The 5,829-nt window shown below is 39.3% G+C and overlaps 2 protein-coding genes across 2 annotated transcripts in view; one reads left to right on the forward strand and one right to left on the reverse strand.

Annotated features, from left to right (window-relative positions):
- The window catches only part of klhdc3 (kelch domain containing 3), a 25,915-nt gene extending 21,615 nt beyond the window's left edge, over positions 1-4,300 (reverse strand). Inside the window, exon 1 of the mRNA XM_016516392.1 lies at positions 4,267-4,300. The gene's annotated coding sequence lies outside the window, so the exon portion shown is untranslated. The remainder of the gene's footprint in view (positions 1-4,266) is intronic.
- Positions 4,301-5,502: 1,202 nt separating this feature from the next.
- ypel5 (yippee-like 5) overlaps positions 5,503-5,829 on the forward strand; it is a 6,830-nt gene continuing 6,503 nt past the window's right edge. Inside the window, exon 1 of the mRNA XM_016516398.1 lies at positions 5,503-5,626. The gene's annotated coding sequence lies outside the window, so the exon portion shown is untranslated. The remainder of the gene's footprint in view (positions 5,627-5,829) is intronic.

Below are 5,829 nucleotides of genomic sequence, written 5' to 3' on the forward strand. Positions count from 1 at the left end.
AGAGAGAACGACCAATCAGAGAGAACTACTGACACAGAGAGAGAGAACGACCAATCAGAGAGAACTACTGACACAGACAGAGAGAACGACCAATCAGAGAGAACTACTGACACAGAGAGAGAAAACGACCAATCAGAGAGAAATACTGACACAGACAGAGAACGACCACTCAGAGAGAAATACTGACACAGAGAGAGAAAACGACCAATCAGAGAGAACTTCTGACACAGAGAGAGAAAACAACCAATCAGAGAGAACTACTGACACAGACAGAGAGAACGACCAATCAGAGAGAACTACTGACACAGAGAGAGAAAACGACCAATCAGAGAGAACTATTGACACAGACAGAGAGAACGACCAATCAGAGTGAACTACTGACATAGAGAGAGAAAACGACCAATCAGAGAGAACTACTGACACAGACAGAGAACGACCACTCAGAGAGAAATACTGACACAGAGAGAGAAAACGACCAATCAGAGAGAACTATTGACACAGACAGAGAGAACGACCAATCAGAGTGAACTACTGACATAGAGAGAGAAAACGACCAATCAGAGAGAACTACTGACACAGACAGAGAGAACGACCAATCAGAGAGAAATACTGACACAGACAGAGAACGACCACTCAGAGAGAAATACTGACACAGAGAGAACGACCAATCAGAGAGAACTACTGACACAGAGAGAGAAAACGACCAATCAGAGAGAAATACTGACACAGACAGAGAACGACCACTCAGAGAGAAATACTGACACAGACAGAGAACGACCAATCAGAGAGAACTACTGACACAGAGAGAGAAAACGACCAATCAGAGAGAAATACTGACACAGACAGAGAACGACCACTCAGAGAGAAATACTGACACAGACAGAGAACGACCAATCAGAGAGAACTACTGACACAGAGAGAGAAAACGACCAATCAGGGAGAACTACTGACACTAGGGTTGGGTATTGCAAGAAATTTTCCGGTTCCAGTTTTGCCTAACGATTCCCGGTTCTGATTCTGGTTCCATTTAAATGAACTATTATTATTTTTTCTTCACTATTTTACCTTCATTGAATGCAGTGTTGCTGTAAGGTAGTAAGTAATGCTGAGTAATGCTATTCCATCAATCACATGTGCTTCAAAGCTAGTTTTTTACACTATCATCAATAACATTTTGCTTTTCAAGCAGGAATAAGCTGGTTGGCCAAATAGTCCCTTGAGGGCCAAGCACTTGTTCATTTCCCTAAATCTTTCTGCATTCTATCTATTTGTTTTCTTTTTATTTATTATACAATTATAATTCTGACTTGCATATCTATTCTTTTTCTATTCTATCTGTTTTCTTTTTATTTATTATATGATTTTTTTTAAAACCATGCTACGTGTACTGCGTTAAGCTAACTGAGCCTTGTTATAGCACTTGCATATCATTGCTCTTTAGATTTTGATTGCTTCCATTATCCTTATTTGTAAGTCGCTTTGGATAAAAGTGTCTGCTAAATGTCTAAATGTAAATTAATGAACTCGTGGCGTGTCTGTGGAGTGTGCGTCATGGGAAACAATGTGCTCAGTAATTAAAGAGGCAGGGCAGGCTTTCTGGTATTTGGTTTGTGACATCCTTTACGGGAAACGCCGGCGTATGGCTGCTCACAGCACTTGGTCGAAACTTATAAATTGCAATCAGAGATCAGAGTGACCAATCAGAGACAAATGCTGACACATAGAGAAAACGACCAATCAGAGAGAACTACTGACACAATAGAAATAAATGTGACTTGACTTTAATATCCTTTCAGCTCAAACCAGTGTTTCATGCATTTATCCATCAGGTCCTGATCAGCCAGTTTAGGTTATGATTATGGTGTTTGATGTTATATTATCTGGCTAAAATACCATTGAGTCCATAATCCATAATAACGCTTCCTCCAGTGAAAAAGTGCATCTGCTGTTATCTCTCACATCAAAATCCAGCCACATATTAGTTTAGAGCTGTTTAAACGCTGCTTGATCTGTGCAGATTTCTCTCCTGATTCACACCAGAACACTTTTTCACTGGAGGAAGAGTTATTATGATTTTTTCTTCACTATTTTACCTTCATTGAATGCAGTGTTGCTGTAAGGTAGTAAGTAATGCTGAGTAATGCTATTCCATCAATCACATGTGCTTCAAAGCTAGTTTTTTACACTATCATCAATAACATTTTGCTTTTCAAGCAGGAATAAGCTGGTTGGCCAAATAGTCCCTTGAGGGCCAAGCACTTGTTCATTTCCCTAAATCTTTCTGCATTCTATCTATTTGTTTTCTTTTTATTTATTATACAATTATAATTCTGACTTGCATATCTATTCTTTTTCTATTCTATCTGTTTTCTTTTTATTTATTATATGATTTTTTTTAAAACCATGCTACGTGTACTGCGTTAAGCTAACTGAGCCTTGTTATAGCACTTGCATATCATTGCTCTTTAGATTTTGATTGCTTCCATTATCCTTATTTGTAAGTCGCTTTGGATAAAAGTGTCTGCTAAATGTCTAAATGTAAATTAATGAACTCGTGGCGTGTCTGTGGAGTGTGCGTCATGGGAAACAATGTGCTCAGTAATTAAAGAGGCAGGGCGGCCTTTCTGTTATTTGGTTTGTGACATCCTTTACGGGAAACGCCGGCGTATGGCTGCTCACAGCACTTGGTCGAAACTTATAAATTGCAATCAGAGATCAGAGTGACCAATCAGAGACAAATGCTGACACATAGAGAAAACGACCAATCAGAGAGAACTACTGACACAATAGAAATAAATGTGACTTGACTTTAATATCCTTTCAGCTCAAACCAGTGTTTCATGCATTTATCCATCAGGTCCTGATCAGCCAGTTTAGGTTATGATTATGGTGTTTGATGTTATATTATCTGGCTAAAATACCATTGAGTCCATAATCCATAATAACTCTTCCTCCAGTGAAAAAGTGCATCTGCTGTTGTCTCTCACATCAAAATCCAGCCACATATTAGTTTAGAGCTGTTTAAACGCTGCTTGATCTGTGCAGATTTCTCTCCTGATTCAGACCAGAACACTTTTTCACTGGAGGAAGAGTTCATTTCTACAAACCTGATGAAGAAACAAACTCATCCTGATCTGGGATCTCTGACACATTTTCAGCTCATTTTAATTGTTTTAAGCAGGCCTGATGTTGTGTGTGTGAACTCTAGATGATCACACACGTTCATCAAACACAATGTGAGTCTCGTGCTATCAGAGTTTGAGCAGCTCTGCAGAGTATAAATATATAATCATATCTCTGGAGGCACATGCCAGAATATATTTAGAGAAACACAACAGTCCATCATCAGCGTCTCAAATGACACACGGCTGCGTCTCAAAACACAGCGAGCTGCCAACATGTGAAGCATCAGAATGAAGGAACCTTCTGAGAACATGACCATCACGTCCAAACCTGCTGCCTATGTAGGTGGCGACTAACTAGGTTTGGGACACATCCAGAGAAAGACCTTTAACCTTTAAATGACAGGTTATATATAGAGACACGGCCAATCACTGCAGTTTAAAACAATGATATTTGATTTCATGAAGGGTTAGCAGAGTTAAACCTCTTTATTTCAGAATCTCAACAGCTTTAATGGGATTTATAAGACAAGCTAATCACAGTCCGCTTCATCCATCAACACACACACACACACACGTGTCTGTTTTCAATAATAAAATGTATTAATCTATATAATCAAGAAATGTCTTTTTGTTGAGACATTAGACATCATGGCAGAACAAACTAAACTTGTGTCTGTTTTCACCCTGAAGACACATGACCGTAAATTAGAGTCATTTATTCAGTAAGACTCTTTGATTTTAATTATATAAAATATTAAAACAACGAATAAATCTCCTGTCAAGTGCTGTTAGCTCGACTAGCTGTCAGCACAACTTCTCCACACAAACAGCTCAAATCACCAGATCAAAACATCAGCTTCATTAAAACTGCATTGGCTTTGCGGCATGAAATCAAAACATGACATTCAGACGCAAGGTAATTATTAATCTGTCCGGGATCGAGGGTCATTATTAGCCAGTGCAGCTAACCGCGCTAAAGCAGATCAGAACCCCTCAGCAGCGCAAACGAAGCGATTAAAACACGGACATATAACAGCACAGAACAGCTTCGAGCTGAAAGCGTGTAAATAAAGCCATTAGATATTAGCGTGAATGTTAATGTTAATAAGAACTAATGATGTTGAGCAGAATCTCCTCTTACCTTCTGAGTGCTAATGATAAAAATAATGAACCCGCGCTGGCGCCCTCTGGCGGACCAACACAGTCTTTACACAAAGCACACACACACACACACACTCACGCACACACACTCACACTCACACACGTACACACACAACACACTCGAAGACAAAACACACACACACACAAAGCACACCCTCATAATTCATTATATTTAGCACAACGTGACAGTAACATGTGACAATAATTACATACAAATAGCATGAACGGTTTAAATCAATGAATAACAAAAAAGCAAACTATTTTTCAATTTTTAACATTTTGGTTCATCTCTAAAACTTTTCAAGGCTGTGCTTGGAATAAGTGTTTTTTAAGCAATAATTGAGCACAGCACATAAATTGCAGACCAACAGATAGATTGCAAAGACAAGCGTAGAATCCAAGGGTTCGCACATAGCCAAACATAACACAATGCAATAAAAAAATTAATGAATTAGTTGGCGCTGACAGCTTGTGAGCAGCGCGTCCCGAGTTCGAACCCCAACTTCCTGTCAGCTCTGATCTGTCCTGTCATAATAAAGGTGAACATGCCCCAAATTAATCTTTAAATAAATTAAATAAATAAACAAACAAACAGAGATTAAAAAAGGTACAAAAATTACATAACTCCTCAAATTATAAATAATTATAAAGACTGTTCCACGCTCAAGATCGATGTACAGGCTAGCAATATTAAAAATACAAAAATACAAAATTATTAGAGACATAACAGCAATATGCGCAAAACAAACAATAAAACCGTATGTAAGTGCTGTTGTTGACGTTATTCAAAAATAAAAAATATGTTTTATATGTTTCTAAAATAATGTTCAACGCGTTTTGTTATGAACGTCCAGACAGCTGTTGTCATGGGAACTAATGGCGTATCTAAAGGATAAAGGTAAGAAGAATAGGGATGTGGGATATTGTTTGGGATATGAATTTAATAGTGATGGCACAGGATATAGGATTGTATATAGCACAGGACTAGATAAAAGAATATAATATAAAAGATGCTCTGTTTCGGTTTGGAGTCTAGAGAGCTAACCGATACCTGGACGCTTGATGGCTTCAGAATTCAGACAGAACAACTAATATAATCAAAGAAAATCCTGGTTGCATAATAGCACAGTAGGTGGCGATATGCGCAAAGATTGCAACTCGCCATAAAACCAAGAAGAAGAAGAAGAAGCTGTCGTCACGACACGTGCACCAGCACGCACGGCGTCCTCGCGCACGTCAGCGCGCCGGATGTTGATTAGTCTGGAGGAAGAGCAGGAAGAAAACAGCAGCGCGAGCTCCAGCTGAACGGAAATAAACAAACAGTCGATCGGAAGCGGCTGGTAAGAGTTGATCTCATACTAACCGGTTAACGGCGAGCTTTGCTTCGATTCGACCTTCATTCGTCATTCGTGTGTGTGTGGGAGTGTGAGTGTGTGTGTGTGTGTGTGGGAGGGTGAGTGTGTGTGTGAGTGTGTGGGGGGGTGGGTGTGTGTGTGTGTGTGTGGAGAGTGTGGGTGAGAGAAGCGGTGGGTGTGAGAGAGAG

This window comes from Sinocyclocheilus rhinocerous, unplaced genomic scaffold, assembly GCF_001515625.1.
Source record: "Sinocyclocheilus rhinocerous isolate Xijiao unplaced genomic scaffold, SAMN03320098_v1.1 scaffold2733, whole genome shotgun sequence".
NCBI lineage: Eukaryota > Metazoa > Chordata > Actinopteri > Cypriniformes > Cyprinidae > Sinocyclocheilus > Sinocyclocheilus rhinocerous.